At 48.6% G+C, this 23,270-nt stretch overlaps 1 protein-coding gene across 3 annotated transcripts in view; it reads right to left on the bottom strand.

The window, feature by feature from the left end:
* The window catches only part of PTK2B (protein tyrosine kinase 2 beta), a 134,761-nt gene extending 111,838 nt beyond the window's left edge, over positions 1-22,923 (bottom strand). For 2 of the 3 annotated variants that reach the window (XM_033229295.1, XM_033229311.1), the window contains exon 1: positions 22,725-22,923. The gene's annotated coding sequence lies outside the window, so the exon portion shown is untranslated. Of the gene's footprint in view, positions 1-21,498; positions 21,641-22,724 lie in introns of those variants that run through there. The other variant, XM_033229309.1, reaches the window with a different exon arrangement.
* Between the last annotated feature and the right edge of the window lie 347 nt (positions 22,924-23,270).

The raw sequence follows: 23,270 nt of genomic DNA, 5'->3' as shown, positions 1-23,270 counted from the left end.
CAGGGCAGAGATTCCCGCATGGCTGGAAACAAGCAAAGAAACATCTGAATATTCGTAACATAGGAAAAGAGCCAGATCTGGCTTAAAGCTGCTCCCCAAGAAGAGTATCTCAGAGTAGACAGACTTTAGACATTCAGTTTCACTGGCTTTCAACTTTGGGGATATTTCTGTTTTTTCCCATATGCTACTCGGTTCTCATTTTATGTAGAGGTCGTTTTATTTATCTGGAGATTGTTTTATCTGAATTGAAAAGCACCTTGGGTTTGTGAAATGTGAGATCTCTCCAGGTCCACATTGCTAGGGTGTGATGCTGTTGAAGCCAGAAGAATGGGCTGCTTCAGAAAGAAGGAGCTCCCCATCTCTGTGGGTGTTTAAACAGACTGGACACCCGCTTGGCATGAGAGCTTCTTGGAAGAGCACCTTTGAAAGAGAAGCAGGGGAGGAAGGCAAGAGGTAGTGGGGCCAAATGCATGACAGGTAGAGATACAGTGATTGCAGAGACTAGGTAAAGTCAGCTGGCTAGATGATGGTAAGGCAGAATGTTCTGGCTGAATTGTGTCCCCTAAAATTCCTATGTTGAGGTCCTAACCCACAGTACTTCACAATGGGACTGTATTTAGAGATGGGTCTTTAAAGTGGTGATTATAATGGGACCATTAGGGTTGGCCCTAATCCAGTATGGCTGGTGTCTTTATAAAAGGAGGAGATTAAGACACACACACAGAGGGATGACCATGTGAGGACACAGGCAACAGATGGCATTTGCAAGCCAAAGAGAGGCCTCAGAAGAAACCAGCCATGCTGACACCTTGATGTTGGACTTCCAGCCTCCAGAACTGGGAGAAAATAAATTTCTGTTGTTGAAGCTGCCCAGTCCATGGTACTTCTGATGACAGTTGAACAAACTAACATAAGAATGGCTGGGCACATGGTAGCTCATGCCTGTAATCCCAACATTTTGGGAGGCCAAGGTGGGTGGATCTCGGCTCACTGCAACCTCTGCCTCTGGGATTCAAGCGATTCTCCTGCTTCAGCCTCCCAAGTAGCTGGGATTACAGGTGCATGCCAACATGCTCAGCTAATTTTTTATTTTTAGTAAAGACGGGGTTTCACCATGTTGGCCAGGCTGGTCTTGAATTCCTGACCTTAAGTGATCCACCCGCTTCAGCCTCCCAAAGTGCTTGGATTACAGGCATGAGCCACAGTGTCCAGCTCAGCCATGACTTTTTAAGATGAAAACAGAATAATTGATCTAGAAGTGGAGAGCCAGAAAGGCACGACATCTGAAAACCCATCTCATGCAAAGAAGAGGGGAAGTAACTCTTGATGTTAAGCCTAGATCGGGGATAATGGGGTGGGTAGCTCCCTATCACTGAGGGCTGTCAAATTGCAAAACAGTCATCATTCTGGGCTATTGCCAAGCGCAGTTCAGCACCAAAAGAGCATGAGTTTCAGAAAGTTTGGCTCAGTGAAAGAAAGAACCTTTCAGCCATGCATTATCCAACAATTGGAATGAGGTGTTGGGATGAAACATTCTCAACAGGTGCTCAAGGAAGAGACGACCTCTCTCCATGAGGAGGAGTTTGGGCTAGATGACTTTTAGTAGTCTATCCCCACTTTTCCCCCAAATAATTTGTTGTTCAATGGGGATATTTCTGGTCCTTCACGATGTTCCATTTTTCTCTGATGAAAGGAGACTGCTCGTCACTTTCTCCATCGCTCACAGCAGCATGAAGAGCAGAAAGCAACCTTTTTCCCTTCTGAGACAGTGTCTGGCTCTGTTGCCCAGGCTGGAGTGTAGTGGCACAATGATGGCTCACTGTAGCCTCAACCTCCTGGGCTCAAGAAATCTTCCCACCTCAGCCCCCTGAGTAGCTGGGACTACAGACCAGGCTAATTTTTGTGTTTTGTACTTTTTTGTGTGTGGAGACGGTCTCATCATGTTGCCCAGGCTAGTCTTGAACTCTTGGTTCAAACGATCTGCCTACCTTAGCCTCCCAAGTGCTAGCATTACAGGCATGAGCCACATCACCCCACAAAGAAAGCAAATACCTTTAAGAAAACAGAGTGAAAACACGGATCCACATGACCTCTTTTATGAGCTCTTCCCCATCTGCAAATGGAAAACTAGCTCAAGGAGGGCAAACTACCTGTAACGTATGCCATAGTCCTGAGCAACCAGACTTGTAGTTGAATCAGGTTCTCCTTAACTTCAAAATTACAAGAGGGAACGAGGAACATTGGGGTAGGAGAAACAGCTCTTCTGGCAGAGGGGTGAGACATGAATCTTTTTTGGGGAGCAAGGAGTTTAGACACCTGTGGTCTGGTGTCTCAGACCAGCTCAGTCACTTTGTAGCCAGTGGTGTGAGCATCTCCTGCTCCTCTAAGTTCCTTACCATGGCCCCAGCCTCTCACTGTGGCCTCCAGGATCACGAGGTCCTGGTCTCCATGCGGCTGCTGGATCTGGGGCTTGTATACACATTTTTACCTGAGTTGCCTTCCCATTAATGTCATAGGTTTTATGTGTTTTCCATGCCTGGAATCACCCATATGTCATAGAAGTTGCCTGCCTCTCATTTCCTCCTTTGATCAGAAAGTCAGCATAAAAGTTCCGCACAAATAGGTTGCTGGGTCCTATCATCAAAATGTCACATCTGCAGGCTGGGGAAAGCAAATACTTCCCAGAATTCATTCACAGTCAGAATCATCCACACCCCACTCCTGGCTCAGCTTGCCTTTGCAGGGGAATCGGGGATTCTCCAATACAGGCTGTTCTCCAGGCCACTAAGCCCCTCACTCAGAGCAGCCCCACCATTCCCCAGGGACAGGCAGGTCCTCACTGTGGCCCAGATGTCAACATGGGCAGCTCTGCCCCAAGGATGTGGCATGTGTTTAAACACATATAAAAGATGAAGAGGAGATGGTAGCAGAAGTCCTCCTAAGAAGAAAACCATTTAGAAACACGCACCTGCTAAGTCATCGCAGTTAGAAGATGAGGCCCGAGGAAGCTGGGGTGGTATCATTCGTTCATTGCTGTGGGAAAAGAGGGAGAAATAAAAGCAAAGAGGTGGCCAAAGTAGTAGTGGAATGGGAATATCCCATGATCTGATCCTCTCCATAACACTTTTTGAGACAGAGTCTCACTGTCTCCCAGGCTGCAGTGCAGTGGCGCCATCTTGGCTTAGCGCAACATCCAGTTCCTGGGTTCAAGTGATTCTCCTGCCTCAGCCTTCCGAGTAACTGGGATTACAGGTGCCCACCATCATGGCTGGCTAATTTTTATATCTTTAGTAGAGACGAGCTTTTGCCATACTGGCCTTGAACTCCTGACCTTAAGTGATCCGCCTGTCTTGGCCTCCCAAAGTGCTAGGATTACAGGTATGAGCCACTGCACCCGGCCTCTTTCCCTAATACTCTTCCTCCCTCCTTCCTTCCTCCAGGAAAAATCGTAAGTGTTCTGTATGGTCTGAGACTTCTTGGGGTCATTGGTGAAGGGGCTGAGTTATGTGTCCTGGAGTGACGTGGCTAAACAAGATGCAACAGTACAGAGGTGGCAGAAGCATGAGGAAGTGAGTTTACACCTGGACAGACCTTTAGACATACCAAGGGAACCCTGGGCTGAGGGGCTGAAGTTTTTGCCAAGTTCCATAGAATGGATGAGGGGTGGGGCCCTGGGTGACCTTAGTTATCTATATTTCTGTCTTCTAGTAATATACGCCATCGATACAAGTAACAGTGACATGGATTGAATACTTATTACCTGCAGCACACCAATGAATGCTAAGTGCTTTATATAGGTACGTGTATGATCCCCTTTTAACCTTTGCAACATCCCTTAAGGAAAACACCGGGGTTGTCACCCTTCAACATGCAGGAAAGCTGAGGATGGGAGGGGTCAGAAGGTGCTGAGGTCATGTGGCTGGGAAGTAGAGGGGCCACACCTTGAGAAGCCCTCGCTCCTAACCCTTGGGACCTGCCTTGCTGACAGAGCGTAAATTGTGTGCAAACCGGATGTTTGTCCTTCTCCACAGGGAGACATATTGCTCCAAATTTAAAAGAGCAATAATATCAGTTCCAACCTCATGCTGGGGAGGGTAGGTCTTGGGGAGAGAGAAGTGGGAGAGGGCGCACAAATACATGGGCTGAGGTGTGTGCCATTTCCCTGAAGAGTAAAATACGGGCAGAAACTGAGTCTAGGAGTCCTTTCTCCAAACTTAGTGCATTTTCCTCTAGTTACAGCACTGACGAAAAAAATTTTTTTATTTTTTGTTTATTTATTGTTTTGAGACGGAGTCTCGCTCTGTCACCCAGGCTGGAGTGCAGTGGCGCAATCTCGGCTCACTGCAAGCTCCACCTCCTGGGTTCACGCCATTCTCCTGCCTCAGCCTCCCAAGCAGCTGGGACTACAGGCGCCACCACCACGCCTCGCTAATTTTTTGTATTTTTAGTAGAGACGGAGTTTCACCATGTTAGTCAGGATGCTCTCAATCTCCTGACTTCGTGATCCACCCGCCTCAGCTCCCAAAGTGCTGGGATTACAGGCGTGAGCCACCACGTCTGGCGAAAAAAATTTTTTGAAAGGAGAAAGGACGGAAGGCAGGCGACATGGTAACAGTGAATGAATAAGGTAAAGGTTGAATGGGGTTGTCAAGAGCACCTCTGTGGCACTGGGCTGAGACTGGCTGAATGTGCATTCTGTGAGCTGGGCATCCCCTCCAGGGTGACGTGAGCTGGGCATCCCCTCCAGGGTGACGGGTCATTAGACAGGTGTAAAAAAGCAACAAAGGGCAGTCGTTCCTAGACAGGTATCTGGAACACTCCAGGGCTTTGGGAACTACATGGGGTCCCCAGGTCAGGGGACTCCATGTGCCTGGAAAACACCAGTGGCTTCATTTCAAAGTCATTTGTGATTTTCACAACAAAGTAAAAGAGCAAGACCTTGAGCCAGGCTTGAGGGAGAGGAACCATGTTTGGAAGTGACTTGAGAGGGGAAGGGAGCAACGGGAGGGCTTGGCTGTATGTCAGCTGAGAGGTCCAGAAGAAGAAGGTGGATCTGGAAGAGGTACAAGAACAAGCAAAAAACAAACAAACAAACAAACAAACAAACAAAGAAGGATCAATCATAAAATGAAATTCCTGAGGCTGACTTGGATGTCAAAGTCCGCACATTTTTTTGCCTGAGGAAAACATTCTTAATGCAGCTCTGGGGGTGGTAGTTCCCTGAGCGATGCTGATTAGTAATCAAATTGTTTTCAAGGCTGATGAGCACATCGGACCCTGGCACTCAGCCACATCAGCTCAGGGGTGGCTTCACAAACGCCTCCTCTTCTCTGTTACCCAGGCCTTGGTAGGTGCGTTTCGAGAGCTGGTGGCCAGCAAGGGCCAATGTAAACAGGTCTCTTGTTTTTCAGGCCCTTCCCACTGCAATTCAGCAGACATGGATGGAACACGTCTTCTATGTGACCCACTGAGGGGGGACACAGGTGCCAGGACTCCATCCTCAGGACTATAGTCTAAGTGGGGAAGGCAAACGTCCAATGAAAGATAAAATAAGGCAGAAGGAAAGTCCTAACTGAGTCAGGAAGAAGAGTGTGAGATCAGAGAAGCACCGATGGGATGAACCTGGGGCGCTGGGAGAAGGGCACAGCAGAGGTGGCACAGGGGGACGGTTTGAAGGAATCTGAGAGGTGGGAATTTAGAAAGCCTGGGAGAGGCAGTCTTGCCTTTGAGAACACTGGGAACGAAGACAAAACACTGGGGAAGCCAACCAAGTCATCAGGGCGCCGTGGGCAGGAAAGGAAACATAGTCGTCGTTTCAACCAGGGTGGGCACCAAAACTATTTTTGAAGCATTAAGAACAAAGCAGGCTGGGCTCAGTGGCTTCTCAGGAGGCTGAGGTGGGAGGATCATTTAAGCCGGGAGGCTGACACTGCAGTGAGCTATAATGACACTGCCGCACTCCAGTATGGGCAACAGAGTGAGACCCTGTCTCAAGGGGTGGGGGGCGGGGGAAAGAACAAAGTAAAGCAAACCAAAGAGGATAAGAAATGACTGCCTGGGCACAACAGCAGATAGGCACAGAAGTGTCTTAAAATCTCACCTGTGGGGTAGGGGGTTCCGATACACACCCTTAAGGAACAGAATTGCAAAGGTGCCTGAGGGTACGTCCCTGTGGGGGAACCTCCACTGCAGTGGTTCTCAAAGTGGGGTCCCCAGGCCAGCAGTGTCCACATCACTTGCAATCCTGTTGGTAAGTACAATTCTTGCTCTCCCCAGATGCACTGTGGCAGAAACTATGGAGTTGGAGCCCAGTTTAAAAGCCGTGCAGCCAGGTGGGGTGGATCATACCTGTGTAATCCCAGCACTTTGGGAGGCTAAGACAGGAGGATCACTTGACCCCAGGGGTTCAAGACCTGGGCAACAGAGCAAGACTATCTCTACAAAAAAATTAGCTGAGTGTGATGGTGGGTGCCTGTAGTCCTAGCTACTAGGGAGGCTGAGGTGGAGGGGATTGCTTGAGCCTGGGAGGTAGAAGCTGCATTGAGGTATGACTGCACCATTGTACTGGAGGCTGGACAACAGAACAAGACCCTGTGAAAAACAAACAAACAAAAAACACACAAAAAAACCCCATAGCACCGCAAGTGATTCTGATGCCACTGACTCCACGCTGTGCTGAAGGACTGCAGTGAGTCCAAGGACTGTCCGCCTTGGTCATGACACACACCTCTCCTTGGAACATTCTCCACTGAGGTGGCCACATGCTGGGGCCAGAGAGTCCTCCACTCACTCAGCTCTTTTGGGAGTAGATGAGCTTTTGTGGGTCTTGTTCTTGTCTGAATCTCTCTGATGCCCCTCATTTCCACAGGTATCAGAGATCATCCCCAAACAAGCACTTTTTCCTCGAATCTTTCCCCTAAAATTCTCCACATCTGAACAAATGTTTCCAGAATGTGAGCTCCATATCCTGACATTTGCTAGATTATGATTGGGAGACAAAGGGGCACAAGACGGGGGCCCGTCTTTCCTTCATCCCATTTAGCAACGCATGTACTTGTGAAAAAATAATTTTATCTCAAGAAAACATGTGCCAGGCATAAACGGATGGTACAGCCAAGAGCTCTGGGAGGAGGGCCACTGGGGGAGGTAGAACGTGAGGATGCCCTTCCCTCCACCACAGTGCCTTCTAGTGCTGAACATCCTCTGTGTGCCGTCATCCTGATGGAATAGCTGAGCCCAACTGTTGGGGCAAAAATAGCTGCCAGGCCATCCCCTTGCTCTCCAGGTAGGTATCCCCTTCATCTGTCTCTCCCTCTGCACCTCTTGCTGACAGCTGGCTGGCTCTTACCCACCTGGCCAAGCCCTGTCTGTTCTGTCTGCTCCCTTCCCCACTGCACATACGCAAACAGCAGCAAGAGGCAGGAAGTGGGTTCTTCCTTCACCAGCCCTGCTGGCCAGCGGCCAGTGTGGCAGCTTCAATGTCTGAGCAGCAGTCAGCAGCCCGGGCCATGCCCCTAGAGGGCTGGCACCTCCCGCTTGCTGCACCAGCTCAGCCCTGCCTGCAGCCCTGGCCACTCCCCAGACATGCCTGTCTGCCCATGCCCAGCCAAGGCTTCTCCATGCTTGGTGCAAGAGCTCCTGCAGTCTGGAGCCAAAGTCCTCTTTAAACAAAAATCTGCCTCTCTTCCCTGCATAAAAATTCCTGCAACTGTCTATCCTATCCTATCTATCCTATTGCTTCCTGTCACTGGAGAATGATGTCCAGCGCTAAGCCACCAGGATCAATGGTCTCTATAGCATTCCCGCCTTATCTCCACTGTGTTCCTGCTAGACCCAGCCACCCTCAGATGTTCCCAGCTTCCCAAACAGGCTCCATTTATTCAGTGCCTTCTTATCTTTGCATATGCTGTGCTCTCAACCTGTAAAGCACCTCACCTCACCACCCCTTTTCTGTCTGGCACACTCCTATCTATTCTTCAAAACCCTTCCCAGCACCACCTAACTATGAAGTCTTTTGGGCCTCCCCTTGGTCAAGTTGGTAGCTCTGGCCTTCCTGCCTCCATGGCATCTGTTCCACTGTCATGCAGAACATCTGGTCTCACTGTGGCTGCCTGCATTACTTTTCATCTTGAGAATAACACTCCTTGTTCACCTCCGAAACCACTAATGCCTTGCATGGTTCCTGCCCCATAGCAGGTGCTAAGTGATGTGGAGCTGGGCTTTAGATTCACCATGTCAAAGCCACCAATTCTACATTCTCAAAAATAGGAAACATGGCTTCAAGGAAGCACATAGACTTGTTCCTTGCAGATGTTTAAAGCTGAAAGGAAAACAGCCACCTGCTAGGACAGGTGAGACTCCATCCTGACCAACAGGCACAGAAGAAAGGACTAGGTGTCGCTGTCACTGGGAACACTGGGATCCTGCCCAGGAATGGACTAAAATTCTATGGAAGGGATCTGGATGCTTCTCTGACAGACAGTGACCTGAACTCCTAATTCTGAACCTGCCAACCAGCATCAGTAAAGGAAAGGAGTCCAGGCCATATATGTCCACACTGCTGTGTACCGTCCCTGCTCCCCTGATCCCCAACTCCAACCACATACACTCCAGAGTCAACTACGCCGGAGCCTGCCCGCTATGTTACCACCCTGCTGGTCTTTCCATTGTCCCAACTTCTTCCCTTTCCAGGGTCTGAGCCTTTAAAGGTCATCTCTCAAGCTTTTGCCCATGTCTCCGTGCCCATGTCAGGCCACAGCTTCCTTTCTTATCTTCTTGCCCAATATTCTTCCTCTTTCTCTCTCTTACCCCAAACTCTAGAGTACCATTTGCCAACTCACACATTTTCTTAAGAAAGGATGTAAAGGATGGGGAGGGGGCTGTGACTCTCTGCAGTTGGTGGCGAATCGTGGTGTGTGTGGCTTCTGAGATGGATCAGACTGTTTCACCCCAGAGAAGGTAGAAGGAGAGACCTCCAGAGCCACCACACAGAACACCAGCAACCCAGAAGCCTTTGTGCTGATGGAAACAGCAATGAAGAGCTGGGGGGCCCACCCAAGAAAATGCTTGTTATCAGGTCACGTGCCCTCAGGTCCCACTCTGGTGACTTACAACTCTGGACCACGGTCTACAATCACATCACTTGATGTCTGAGTTTCTCGACTGCCTCCAGGATCCTGCGCAGCCTTAGTCCCTTCCCATTTTAAAGGAAGACGATAAAGATATTCCAGGCGACAGAAAATAGTATCTTGTTTCCAATCTGTAACTGCAAACTTGTTTTTTACACAATTTTATATATGGTTCCATAAAATGTAAATTAAAGACCAAGGCTGATTTACTAAGTGGGGATTAGAAAATCCTAAACAAAGAGGGAAAGATTGGTCTGGTTGCTTGATTGGTTTGCTTGCTTGCATTTCTTCTTTTGTTCATTCATTCATGAGTCCACTGTCCATCCATCCACCTACTTATTTTTAAATATCACGTTTGCTTGAATAGGAGGTAAAGCTCTCTACCTTCCCAGATTATCTGCCGGAAAAGAGAAAGTTTACATCCAAGCCCTTACAGAATCTTTCATATTATGGGTTGCTTTCTCAATTATCTTATTTTGAACAACAATATACTGTTTGGGAAAAGTATTAGCACTCTAGTCAAGGCTAGTTTGGGATGCTTACGAAGGTTACTTAAAAGAATTGGTTTTTATGAAAAAAAAAAAAAAACACCACCATACTATAATATAGATTCAGCAATTTTTCTTTTTAAAATTTTTTTCTTTCTTTCCATAGGTTTTTGGGGAACAGGTGGTGTTTGGTCACATAAATAAGTTCTTTAGTGGTGATTTCTGAGATTTTATGGACTTATGCCACTGGAGCAGTATATACTGTATCCGATTTGTCTTTTTTCCCTCACCCCCCTCCCACGCTTCCCCTTGATTCCCCAAAGTTCATTGTATAATTCTTATGCCTTTGCATCCTCATAGCTTAGCTCCCTCAGCAATTTTTCTTGAGGGCATAACCTCAAAATTTCAAGTGCTAAATATTGTAAACAAACCTTTAAAAGATCATTGTCTAAAAAGCAGTGTAGTGAGTCGTTATACTGTTGACATAAAAAATAAATACTTTATAAAGGATTTGAACAGACAATTTTCCCAAGAAGACATACAAATGGCCAATAAGAATATAAAAAGATGTTCACCATCATTAATTATCAGAGAAATGCAACCAAAAACCATAGTAAGATACTACTTAATTCCCACTGGAATGGCTAACACCAAAATTACAGACAACAACAAGTGTTGGCAAGAACATGGAGGTGTTAGAACCAACAAGTACTGCTGATGGGAATAAAAAATGAGGCAGCTGCTGTGAAAAACCACTCAGCAGTTCCTCAAAATGTTAAACAGAGTTATCAGAGGACCCAGCAACTCCACTCTTAAGTTTATAGCTCAGAGACATGAAAACATATGTCCACAAAAAAACTTGTATGTAAATGCGTATAGCAGCATTATTTACAATGGTCAAAAAGTGGAAACAACCCAAATGCTTATTAACTAATGAGGAGATAAACAAAATATAGCATATCCATACAACAAAATATTACTCATCAATAAATATCAATCAAAATGAAACGAAGTCTAATAGATGTTACAATATGGATGAAGTTTCAAAACACTGTGCTAAGTGAAAGCAGCCAGTCACGAAAGGCCACAGTGTTGTATGATTCCATTTATATGGAATGACCAGAAAAGGCAGATCCATAAAAATAGAAAGTAGATAGTCTTGCCAGGGTACGGGGGAGTGGAGAACAGGGTGTGACTGTTGATGGTACAGGGGTTTCTTTTTGGAGTGAAGAGAATGTTCTGCAATTAGATAGCAGTGACAGAGGGCCAAGCGCGGTGGCTCACGCCTGTAATCTCAGCACTTTAGGAGCCCAACGTGGGTGGATCACTTGAACTAGGAGTTCAAGACCAGCCTGGCCAACATGGTGAAACCCTGTCTCTACTAAAAAATACAAAAACTAGCCGGGCATGATGGCAGGTACCTGTAATCCCAGCTACTTGGGAGGCTGAGGCAGGAGAATGTTCTATAGCAGAGAATCACTTGAACCAGGAGGGAGAGATTGCAGTGAGCTGATATCATGCCATTCACTTCAGCCTGGGCAACAGAACAAGACTGTCTTAAAAAAGAAAAAAAAAAGCAGTGATGGTTGCACAGCTCTGTGAATGCACTAAAAACTGTTGAACTGCACGTTTTAAAAAGGTGAATTTTGTGGTATGTGAATTGTATCTCAAAAAATATTACTCATCAATAAAAATCAATTAGCAGTTATTAAAAAATAAACTAGGGGAGGGGGAGCTGGGCTGAGGCAGGAGAATCACTTGAATCCAGGAGGCAGAGGATGCAGCAAGCTGAGATTGTGCCACTGCACTCCAGCCTGGGTGACAGAGTAAGACTCCATCTCAAAAATGAAAAATAAAGAAAGAAAGAAAGGTAAATAAACTCCTTTTGCGTCAATATGAAACAGCCAACTCTCTTTAGACCATAGGGACTATGATGAATGCAGAACAGGAAGAGCTGATGCAAAAAGCGTTCTGGTGACAAGGAGGACAATGATGTCAGAGATGGGAGTGAACAGTTAACAATGTTTCCTAAACTGGGAGAGCTGGGGAAAAGCAGTATTTAAGTTAATGTATTATGTTATTAGCGTGTGATTGAAAATATATCGCTAAAATAATTTTTCAACATTATCCTACAAAGTTTACATATGAAAATCAGCTTTTTAATTTTTTTTTTTAGCAGCCCTCCTTACTGGGCGAACAGAGCTGCCTTATGTCAGGCACACATTGTATGTACCCAATGCCAGTTGTGTGTCAGGCACCAGGCTGTATCCTTGGGATGTAACAGTGACTCTCCATACAGATATGGTTCTTTCCTCAACAGGGCTGATGGCCTAGTTTGTCTGAATTAAAAAGGAGCTCAAGTTTGAGGTCATTTTTATGAAAGGTTTGTAGAATGGATGATAATATCTTACAAGAGATGTTCTTAATCTTTTGGGGTCACAGGTGCCTTGGAGAGTCAGATGATAGCAATGAACTTTCTTTCATAAACATACGCATTTGCTCCATAGTGAGAATTACACCTCTTTCAGGGAGTTCAAGTCTACAGCCCCTCCTGCCACTCACACATACATAAACCTGCCATGCCCCAGGCTGGACTTCCGACTTTTTTGAGATTGTTCTTATCCAAATCCATTTGCACCTACAGCCATTCTCCAGCTCCCATGACACATACACAATGAGCACCTCAAGAGCCTGAGACCCAGAAAGAATTCCAGATGACCTGCACCCCAGGAGATCCATGGAAGGGATTCAAGGGCCTGGTAGGTACCTCGCCTTCTCACTCCAACCCTGGACAGGAATATTTTTCCTCCCTGGTTTATATCGGGCACTTACCTAAGATCTGCTTTGAAGAAAGCTTTCCACTTGCTAAAAAGTCTGACACCCCCTGATTGCACATACAAATAAAAAAACAGGAGGCTTGAACAGGCTTACCCAGGGGACTCACCCCATAGCGTGTGGTGGGATATGAAGGAGGCAGTGACTAGCCCAGGGCTCCTAGGCTCAAGGCAGTTCCTGTGCCCTCTTCCGGGGTCCCCGAGGGCATGAACACAGGCTGGGGCTGGGTGTTCAGTGTTGGGTGCAGAAAGCATTTTTCTTTTCTTTTCTTTTTTTTTTTGAGACAGTGTTTTGCTGTTTTGCCCAGCCAGGCTGGAGTGCAATGGCATGATCTTGGCTCACTGCAACCTCTGCCTTCCAGGTTCAAGCGATTCTCCTGCCTCAACTTCCCGGGTAGCTGGGATTACAGGCATGCGCCACCACGCCTGGCTCATTTTGTATTTTTAGTAGAGACAGGGTTTCTCCATGTTGGTCAGGCTGGTCTCAAACTCCCAACCTCAAGTGATCTGCCCACCTCGGCCTCCCAAAGCACTGGGATTACAGGCGTGAGCCACCACGCTTGGCCCAGAAAGCATTTTTCTATACAGGGTCAAGTAAAGAGGGGGAGAGGGCTCAGAGGCTACACTGGTGATAATGCAGATAAATGAGGTGATTGTCGACCAAGTGTTTGCAAATCTTGAGCTTCCCAGGGCCAGAAAGCTCAGAGTCCAGCAGCCATGGCAGGTGCTATGTCTGTGTACACTGGAGGTCAAAGTCCAAGTTACTAAAAACTGTCAATCTGTGCCTTGTAAATCTTTCCCATTTTCCCGGAGCATTGTACCCTCTGCCAAGGATGCCTAACTTCTTTCCTCCTCCCCTTCTTTCTCCTCTCATTCAGCCTGGCCTACCTAGTTATACTCAACAGCAGGAGGAGGAGAGACAAGGGAAAGGTAAGACTCGCAGAGATTAGAGAGAGTTAGGAGTGGTTTAGTAAAGAAATGATGGAATTCCTGCCCTATATTGCTGACTCCCTCTCTCTGGGCTGTAGGAAATCTCCACCTTCAGGACAGGCAAAAAGGGCATGCTAACCACAGGGCAAGAATTCAAGAGGCTTGGGATGTGGCCCCTATTCTAGTTGCAACTGGCTGTTGCGACACCCACTGTGGGGAATGAGGAAGCGCTGTCTGGCTCACTCCCTGTGAGCCAGGCGTGAGTGTACAGGGAGGAGGGATCCCTTTTCACAGGCCCAGGGAAATGCAATTTTCTATCCTTGGAATTTGAGGGTATAAGGAAGAAGAGCAAAATAAAAGGCATCTCCCTGCTCTGGAGGAATGTAGCATCAGGTTGAGAAACAGATTCTGGGAGATCCCAGGATGCAAAGAAGCCCAGAAGTTGCCATGGGGAGCTCAGATGTCCTCCAAAAGGGTGGGTCACCAACTGAGCCTTAAAGGAGTAAGTAGGACTGGTGAAGTGCATGGGGCTGGCATTCCAAACAGGACACAGGACTTGAGCAGAGGCTTGCCAGAGACTGGGGAGCACACCAGGCTGGCTGGGGCTTCATTTGGAATGTATGGGGAAAGTTCAGTTAGAAGAGCAGATCAAGGTTGGATTACAGGAAGCACTGAATGGTAAATTTAAGGGGGCTGGACTTGCCTGGGGGCATTGGGGAGTTTCCAAAGGAACCAGAGATAGGACGAGGCTCTTGGGTAAAAATATGAAGCAATATTAGGTAATATGATTTGGATCGGAGTAGGGGCCACAGAAACGGGAAAGAAGGAATGAAAGGCATGAAGAAAGAATCTGCAGGATTGAGTGATGGGCAAGATACGAGCAGAGAAAAGCGGAGGTGTGGAAAAAGGGGAGGCAATGGAAAGTTTCTGACCTGAGCGTGTGGGAGAGGAACAACCCCATGAAGAGGAGAGAAGCCAGGAGGAAGAGATGGTTTGGCGTGAGAAAAGGAGGAGTTTAATTTCTGAGATACAGCATTTAAGAAAACAAGCTCCTCAAGTGGGAATATCTTACAGACTCTTAGAAGCGAGGCCTAAGGGAGGGAGGGAGGGAGGGTCCTGGGAATCATCACATCTGGGTGGTCGCTGGAGACATGACGGAGAAGGAGCCTGTGGATCTAAGTGCATATTCCTGACTTGATACTTCAAGGGGCTGCCAGACAGAGGTTGGGACAGGCTGGCATTTAACACACTCCTAGCAGAGGGGAGGCCCAGGGGGAAGCGGCAGGGCTGAGAATCAAGAATATGGAAGACAGAGGTGAAGAAGAATGGTGGGTTCCTCACGGATGTTCTCGTAAGTCCTGTATCTCTCAAATTCGTCAAAGAACCAATTTCAACTCAGAGAAAGAAGCCTCCAGGGGCTGCCTGGATGCTCCACAGGACCACAAAGCATCTGAGTTATGCAAGTTATTCAGATGTGTGAGGCCTGAACCATTACAACACTCTCTTATCTGCCCCCCCTGGGAGTTTGGGCTCTCTTCACTCTCATCCTACAATCCAGAATCTGACCCTCACTCTACAATCCAGAATCTGAGCCTGGCACCTCCATCCAAGTCAGTGTGGTCAACAGCTCCCTACTGCCTTCAGAAGAAAGCCCCACAGCTGCCTGGGACTTCCAGAATAACTCTCAAACACCTTGGCCTCCCTGTCCAAGCCTTATCTTCCTTTCCACTCCCATCTCTGATTACCTTTTGCCACTCTTGACTCCACCCAAAATGAGTCACTCAAACCACACCTCTCCATCTCTCTGCTGTTATTTATACTCTTCTTTGACTACAGCCACCATCTCAAGTTCCCACAGTGTATCCTGTCTATCATTTCAGAGTTTTGCCAAATGCCGTCTCCTCCAGGAAGCACTCCCAGAGTCCATAGCCAGAAGGAATCTCTATCCTGCAATCTCATAGCACTTTGTGCCTCTTTTATGGCACAACATTATTTACCTTTAAATAACTTAGAGTTAAATAAATACCATACAGTTCTTTATCTTCATGTATTGCCTCCCCTACCATACTATAAACTTTGTGAGGACAGATATAATTCCTCAAATTTTGGGGAAAAAGTGGTGGTTCATGCCTGTAATCCCAACACTCTGGGAGGCCGAAGCAGAACTGCTTGAGCCCAGGTGTTCAACACCAGCCTGGGCAACATAGCAAGACGTCGTCTCTATAAAAATTTTAAAAATTAGCCAGGTGCAGTGGTGTGTGCCTGTGGTCCCAGCTCAACTCAAGAGGCTGAGGCTGGAGGATTGCTTGAGTCTGAGAGGTCAAGATTGCAGTGAGGCGTGATTGCACCACTGTACTCCAGCCTGAGCAACAGAGTGAGATTCTGTCTCAAAATGAGATTTTAAAAATTGGGGGAAGAAAAACTATACCTTGAGAGTAAAGGGGGTGATGGGGAGAAACATTCAGCAAGTGCCTGGAACAAATTACAAATGAGCAAAGTAAGGCTCAGAGAGGTTCTATCACTTGGCGATGTCAGACAGGCAGAGAGTGACAGAGTCGAGAGTCAAACCCAACACGTTCTGATCCCGAATTCATTACTTTTCCTGGGACAATGCCTGTGATGTTTCATGGGGGATTTTCACACAGTCAAGTATTTCTCTCCATGACCCTACTAGGGAGGCAGTACTAATTCTTCATCTTCAAATGAGAACAGGGAGGCTTGAAGAGGAAAGAGATTTAGCCAATGTTCCCCAGTGAACAGGTGAGAGGATCTACACCAAAGCCCACGCCTCGTGCCCTCTCTCTTGCCTCTTGCCCAGGCTGAAAAACTGCCTGAGCTTCTGCCTGTCATGAGCTGGGGGCTGGGATTCAAGCTTGCTGTGAGTCACTTGCAGCTGTCTTGGTTGGCACTGCTGTCTGCCAGTGCCAAACATCTGCCTAAGTAGCAGAGGAGATGTGATCGGATGCTGCTGAGAGCCTCCGCAGAGGTGCAAAGTGCAGCAGCATCAGATCTCTCACAACCTACCTGGGGCGGCACCTGGGGGCGGGGACTGTGTACACCCAAGCTGGGTGAGAGGGGTTGGGTTTTGACTGCAAATGCTCCCAGAGAACACAGAAAAGCACTTGAGGTTCCCAGAGCAGTGGGATGGACATAGTACATTAATTGAGAAATCAGAAAATGGGCTGGGTGTGGTGGCTCATGCCAGTAATCCTAGCACTTTGAGAGGCTGAGGGGAGTGGATCACCTGAGGTCAGGAGTTTGAGACCAGCCTGGCCAATATGGTGAAACCCCGTTTCTACTAAAAATAAAAGAACTAGCCAGGGATGGTGGTGGGTGCCTGTAATCTCAGCTACTCGGGAGGCTGAGGCAGGAGAATCTCTTGAACCCGGGAGGTGGAGGTTGTAGAAAGAAAATAAGCCAGGTGTGGTGGCATGTGCCTGTAGTCTTGGCTCATGCCTCTGCGCCCAAGTGAGACTTCATCTCAAAAAAAAAAAAAAAAAAAAAGAAAGAAAGAAAGAAGAAAGAAAGCAGAAAATGATGATGCTCCAAGTGGCCAGAACCACCACAGGGGCCGTTCTGTCCCAGGTGAGAGGGGAACCCCCAGAAAAGCAAAACCCAAACTCAGGTCAGAATTCCCAGTAGACCACCCCCGTCAATCACTCCCATATACACCAGTGGGACTGCTATGGCTTGTGGGGGGCAGGTTCTCACAGAATCAGGTGCAAGGCCCTGAAGAAAGAAAGGGCATTAAAAGGGGGGTCTGCCCCCACAATTATTGGGAGAATTGGCTGAATTTAAAGGAAGACAAATGCAGGGGATGCGAATTAAACCCGGTACCGAGCTCTAAACCCTAGGCGAGGTGGATTCTTTGAGCCCCCTGTCTCTAGTGAGTGATCTTGCCAGATTCTGTGTGGGTGGATTTCAGAACATAAAAGGAAGAGAGAGAACTGGAGAGGGGGAAGATGTTAGTGAACAGAGCCAACCTAGGAAACGGGAAGGCTGGCCTCCCGCAGGTATTGGCCATGGCTGATCTTGGTTCTAGCCACACTGACTGGCTGCCTCATAAAAGCAGCAACCACCTGAGCACTGGGAAAAGGTAAGAGTCCACGAAGACCACGAAACTCAGAGCAGTGTCCAGTCCTGCAGCCCGCCTATTGCCTACCTGGAGGGTCTCCTGAAAATTAAACTCCACATTCACACCAACCTGCCCATTGCATCTAGGTGAAAAGTGCATTAGAACATGCAGCCTCAAGTCTGCTCTCTTAATAAACTGTCACTATGAGTAATAATTATTCCTTGAGAAACAGCAGAGTGACTCAAAAAGCTGTCCCCTCCCCCTCTGCCACCCCCTCGCACAGCTCCCAGCTTTGTACACAGTATTAGGAGGCCTAGAAAGTGAAGCCACCATTTTCTCCTGCCTGTCAGCTCTCTGAACACTTTAAATGACCATCTGGACTTCAGTGCTGGATGGGCATTCGCAGACAGTCTCTTTGCTGTCTAAAGAGTTAATTAGGGCTGGCTGTTCCCCAAACACAGTGAACTGAGAGTGGGGCTAGGCAGAAATAAACATCATTGAATACCTGATGTATGCTTGTGAGACAGTGCTCAGGGGAAGCTGCCTGATGCCTCGCAGAAGAGGGCCTATAACCTCTGGAAAAATAAATGGCGCTGACCCACCAGCTCAGATATGGCCACACGTTTAAAGACACCGGACAACTCACACTTATTGGATGTGCATCATCTGCCTAATTATGGGACTGAATGTTTTATTGTACTTCAACTCTATTATTATTAAGTGGGTGCATAAGACGCTATTATTAAGCGGGTGCATCTGGGTTGCTGAAATATCAAAATAGTCCATCCTCGTTGGAAATGTCCATGCTACAGCCCCTCAAAGGCCTGTTTCTTCTATCCCCAGACTCCCCAAGATGCACTGACAGGGTAAGCCTGGCATGGAAGGGGGCCTCTCTGAGGCTGCTCAGGGTAACGGCAGCGTCTGTTCTGTTTGATTTGTACTCAGGCTTTAGTAGCTGTATTTTGAATATCTCTCTAATGTACACTATCTCATGCCACCCTCACCCAAAGCCCTGTTATTGTCTTCATCTTGCAGATAGGAAGCTAGGGCTAACTCACCTACCTAAGGCCACTCACAGAGTCCCAGACCTGGGCTGGAACCCAGGCAGACTGACTCTGAGCCTGAGCTCTTGAACATCTGACTGCTTGGACAGATAAGGCATATCAGTGTTGCAGAGTCACCACTATCCCTGCTCTTTCTCCTTGACCCTGGAACTGACCTGTACTCTACAAGAAACTCTTCATCCTCAAGCCAGCAAAACTTATCTTCATCACCACACTTTCAGCCCCAGGCACGTCGCAGCTCTGCACCTCTACTCCATCCCCTGATGTGGCCATCTACCTGGGAGCCAGAGTCACGTGGTCCTGAGACATACGGGTCCCAGGCGGGGGAAACTAGAGACTGAGTGACCTACCATGCAGGGTAGCCCCAGCGTAGCCTCCCTCCCCTCCCTAGCCTCACCATCAGTTTCCTTTGTCCTAGCAGTATTTGGGCCACATGGAGCTACTGTCACCACTATGCAGAGCTAAGTGCTAAGGGACTTGGACTTTCTCCAGGGTCCTCTGCACGATGAAACATGGCCAGAGCTGCAATGGGAAGACAGGCTGACACAGGTGGGAGTTTGTGTCTCTGAAGGATGCATGATGCTAGAAAGGTTGCATACAGCCAGACGGAGTGGCTCACGCCTGTAATCCCAGCACTTTGGGAGGTTGAGGCGGGCGGATCACGAGGTCAAGAGATCGAGACTCTCCTGGCCAACACGGTGAAACCCTGTCTCTACTAAAAATACAAAAATTAGCGGGACGTGGTGGTGCATGCCTGTAGTCCCAGCTACTCGGGAGGCTGAGGCAGGAGAATCACTTGAACCCAAGAGGCGGAGGTTGCAGTGAGCTGAGATCGTGCCACTGTGCTCCAGCCTGGGCAAGAGAGTGAGACTCCATCTCAAAAAAAAAAAAAAAAAAGGTTGCACACAAGGGTTCCTTCCTTGAAGATCTTCTCTAAGTTGGACACTGCCTAGTCTAGAATGAATTAGGTCCATCTTGGCTAGCGTTATGAGAAGGGCTATGTCTTCTGAAAGACCTGCTTGGTCCCCAAACTGCACTCACATCAATCAAGGTTCACTCAATGTGGAATGCTGTTTCCCTGAGAATCTGCATGGGCTCTATAACCATATTTAGGGAATGACGCGTGTCTTTTTATGCAGGACTGATCATAACCTTGGTCTGGCAAATATTCAAGACACAAGTCCAAGTGCAGGCTCATTTGAATGTTTTATCAGTGGAACACCTCTATCCATCTCAGGCCATAGGGTCTCTCTCAACACCACCTGGGCAAACAATCCAAGGGCCTGGGGACAAAATGTTGATCACAGGGGGATGGGGAGATTTAGCCACTGGAAAGAAGGACCATTTTTAATCTGGCCGTTCCCGCAAGGGAAACATACTTTCCATTTCCTCTTTCTCTTAACGAATTCTTAACTTCCTCTAGGTTCCCTTTTAGGAGGACCCTAATTTGTTGCTACAAATGCTCCCACTAAAGTCAAAATCCAGTTCACAAGGCACCCTCACTTCCTCTATCTCTTAGCACTACTTTTCTAATAAGGAACTCATCCTAAAACCGGGACTCATGACAGCCAAATTTCACGGCCCATTTGTCTGCACTGAATATTTTATGTGGATTCTCTACTTTAATTCATTCACATTTCCCTTCAGTTAATTCTACTTTGAGTCACTCTCTGCCCACCCACCATCCCTCAAGAAGAGCGTTATATCTCCACCCCTTGAAGCAGGTCCTATGGGAAGGGAGTAGCAAAGCTAAAAACATAATGTAGACTCTGCCCCCAACCCAAGGGCTAACCCCAGGTGTTCTCACTGGACACAGAAACCCTACCCTGTATTTCGCCTGAGACCTCCAAGCGCTCACTTGTGGAAGTAAATGAACCCAAGCACTCTGTGGCTGTTGTTTTGCTCACCCCGTGAAGGTGTTGCAAAATTCAATATGCACCGTGTTTCCTTTAGTACTCACTAGGCAATTTACATACATTATCAGGGATCCTCCCAGCCACCTGCACATATATTCCTGCCCTCGTTTCAGAAAAGAGGATTCTGAAGGTCAGAGAAGCTCACCAGTCTACACGGATTTGAACCCGGATCTGTCTGGATTTAATGCTGTTCCTTTCTGAGGTACCATACTCCTTTCACCTGTATAGATGAGTAAACTGACCAAGGAATTGACTTTTTTGTCTTTTAAATAATAGGGTCAATCAGTGAATGAGCTCAAAAATAAAATCCAGGAGGAATGGTTACAAGATAAACCTGAGACTGTTCTCAGACTGCCTGGGCAGTTTCCAGCCCTTACTTCCCAGCATTGCGCCAACCTCAGCTTCTCCTAGAGTAGGGTTGCCAAATACAGGACACCCAGTTACATGTGAATTTCAGAGAAACAGTGAATAATGTTTGAGTATAAGTATGTTCCACATAGTTCATGAGACATATTTGTATTGAAAAAAAAAAAAACATTGAGTGCTTATCTGAAATTCAAATCTGAGTGTCCCGTGCTTTTATTGGCTAAATCTGGCAACCCCTTTCTGCTGGGAAGTCTCCTGCCTGGCTCCAGGTCCCAAGTGTTGCTCCAACAGAAGTTGCCATGGCAGCCTGGCAGGCCTTCCAAAGCCTTGTAGAGCGGTCTCCACTCACCCCTGCAGCTTCCCCTCGCCCCTGCATGCTCTAGGCTCCCAACAAGCCCAGTTACTTTCATTTTCCTGGATGCCTCCCGCTGCTTCCAGCCTCCTGCTGCTTTTAGCCTCTGGTCTCTGCACTTGCTGTTCTTCCCCCTCTTCTCTTGCCTGGCTAATTCCTAGTCATCCTTCAGCTCTCAACTTGGAGTCACTTCTGCCAGGAAGCCCACCTGGCCATTGCTGATTGGCTCCCCCCACAGCCCTCTAGTGCACGGTTGGATAGTACCCTGTACTTCCCCTGGCAGCCCTCCCTCAACCACCCCCTATCCCACACTGCCCCGGTGAGCAGAGGCCATGCCACACTCACCTTGTCCCCACACCTTGCACCTGCACCGGGCCGCAGGCAGGAAGCCAGTGAGTACCTCCTGAATGAATGACTGCAGACTGTCCTGCCAATGCCGGGGCTCTCCAGTGTGACTACTTCCTTCCTCCCTTCTGTCTTTAGTCACTTTTTCATCCGTGTCCTCCTCCCCCTCCCCCAGAGTGGTTGTGAAAGACAGGGCCGTCAGTAACAGCACTTGGGGTAAACAGAGAGCATCCTACGTGGAGGGGCCTCCCAGCACCCACCACCGGGTCACGCCAGGTGCACGGTCCCAGCGGGCTCAGACCCAGCTACAGCGCAGTTTCCGAGTCCCTCTTGGCTAAAGCCACCTCTAGGCACAACTTTCTGCTCTTGTCCTCCCACTGGCCCCTTAAATGAGCGGACTTGGATTTTGCTCCCAGTTTGGGGTATAGGGAGATGCTGGTGTCATGTGGTCGAGGCTTAGGGCAGGTGGCAGGGCTTGCAGAACATCACCCATATGCCGCTCCACGCTCACCCACCCAAAGCGGTGCCCACGCTCAGCCTGACAGCAGGCAGAGGCAGCTCCGAACTTAACCCTTGAGTGGCACTCAGGAGGCGGCTTCTCAAGGAACCAGAGTGGCCCGTGTTGACTACACGCACCCATACATACACACACACACACACACACGAGCTCCCCTGCCCCCCAGAACACCCCAGCTTTCCTCCGGCCAGGGCTTGATTCAGAAGATGACCTCTCAGGGGCAAGGAGTGGCTGCAGGAGAGTTGGGGTGGGCTGGGGGTGAGACTATGACCCCAGGGGCTGCAGAAGGGCCCAGGAGGAGCGGGGAGCGGGGTGGGAGCAGGCAGAGGTCTGAGGCAGGATCTGAAACCCCGTGGCTCCCTAACCTGACCTTTAGAGGCAGCAGCCTGCCTGTGCCCTCACACTGTCACCCCTAGCCTCCCCCAGCCTCCCCTGTCTGAATATGTTGAGAGGACAAACAGGGAGAAATACCCTATAGTGTCAAATTTACTCCAAAAATAGAACCCCTCTTCCCCGCGGAAGGCTGGCGAGCTCCGGGCGTGTGCACAGCACCCACGGCTCCGATTTCCTGGGTCTAGCTGTTTTTCCGGGAACTCCCAGCTCAGGTGCCCAGGATCCCGGAATTGTCGTCCCCAACCCCTGCCATTCGGTCAAGCCTCCAACTTCTGCCCGGCACAGCGCTCAGCCCTGGCTCGCGGGAGGGACTCACCCAGGGAGGCGCGGACTCCGGTGACTGCTCCCTCTGGCCTCGCCAGGTGAGCCGGGACGTTGGCAGGTACAGGTAAGTCGGCCGGGCAGGTAGGTGTGCAGCGGCTCCGGAGGCTGTGGCTGAGTAAAAGGGCTGACAGGTTAGATTCCCCCTCCTCCTCTGAGTTGTTAACCACACCCCTGCTGCTCTCCTCCCCACTTCCTTAAAGGGTGGGGTGTGTTGTCTGTGTGTGCCGGCTACAGCCTCTTACCATAAACTCTGAAATAGAAGCTGCCACCAATTCCCTGAGCGCCAGGCAGACTTGGGGGGCGATTTCTGCCATCCCCCCAGCCGCAAATGGATCCTCAGATGTTATGTGCCCCTTGTGAGCAGCTGACTCCCCAATTCCTAACACCCCTCCATCCTCTGCCCACTCCACCTGCAGCCTTTTGGAGGCCAAAAGGTGTGTGTAGGGAGGTGGGGGCAGGGCGGGCAGGGGAAACCAACTTCTCAGGCTGGTTCTCCCCCAATCCCCCCCGCAATGGGAGATGTTACCTACATGGTACT

This window comes from Trachypithecus francoisi, unplaced genomic scaffold, assembly GCF_009764315.1.
Source record: "Trachypithecus francoisi isolate TF-2019V2 unplaced genomic scaffold, Tfra_2.0 Contig01440, whole genome shotgun sequence".
NCBI lineage: Eukaryota > Metazoa > Chordata > Mammalia > Primates > Cercopithecidae > Trachypithecus > Trachypithecus francoisi.
The sequence above is the reverse complement of the archived record's forward strand: the minus strand, read 5'-3'. Positions and strand labels throughout refer to the sequence as shown.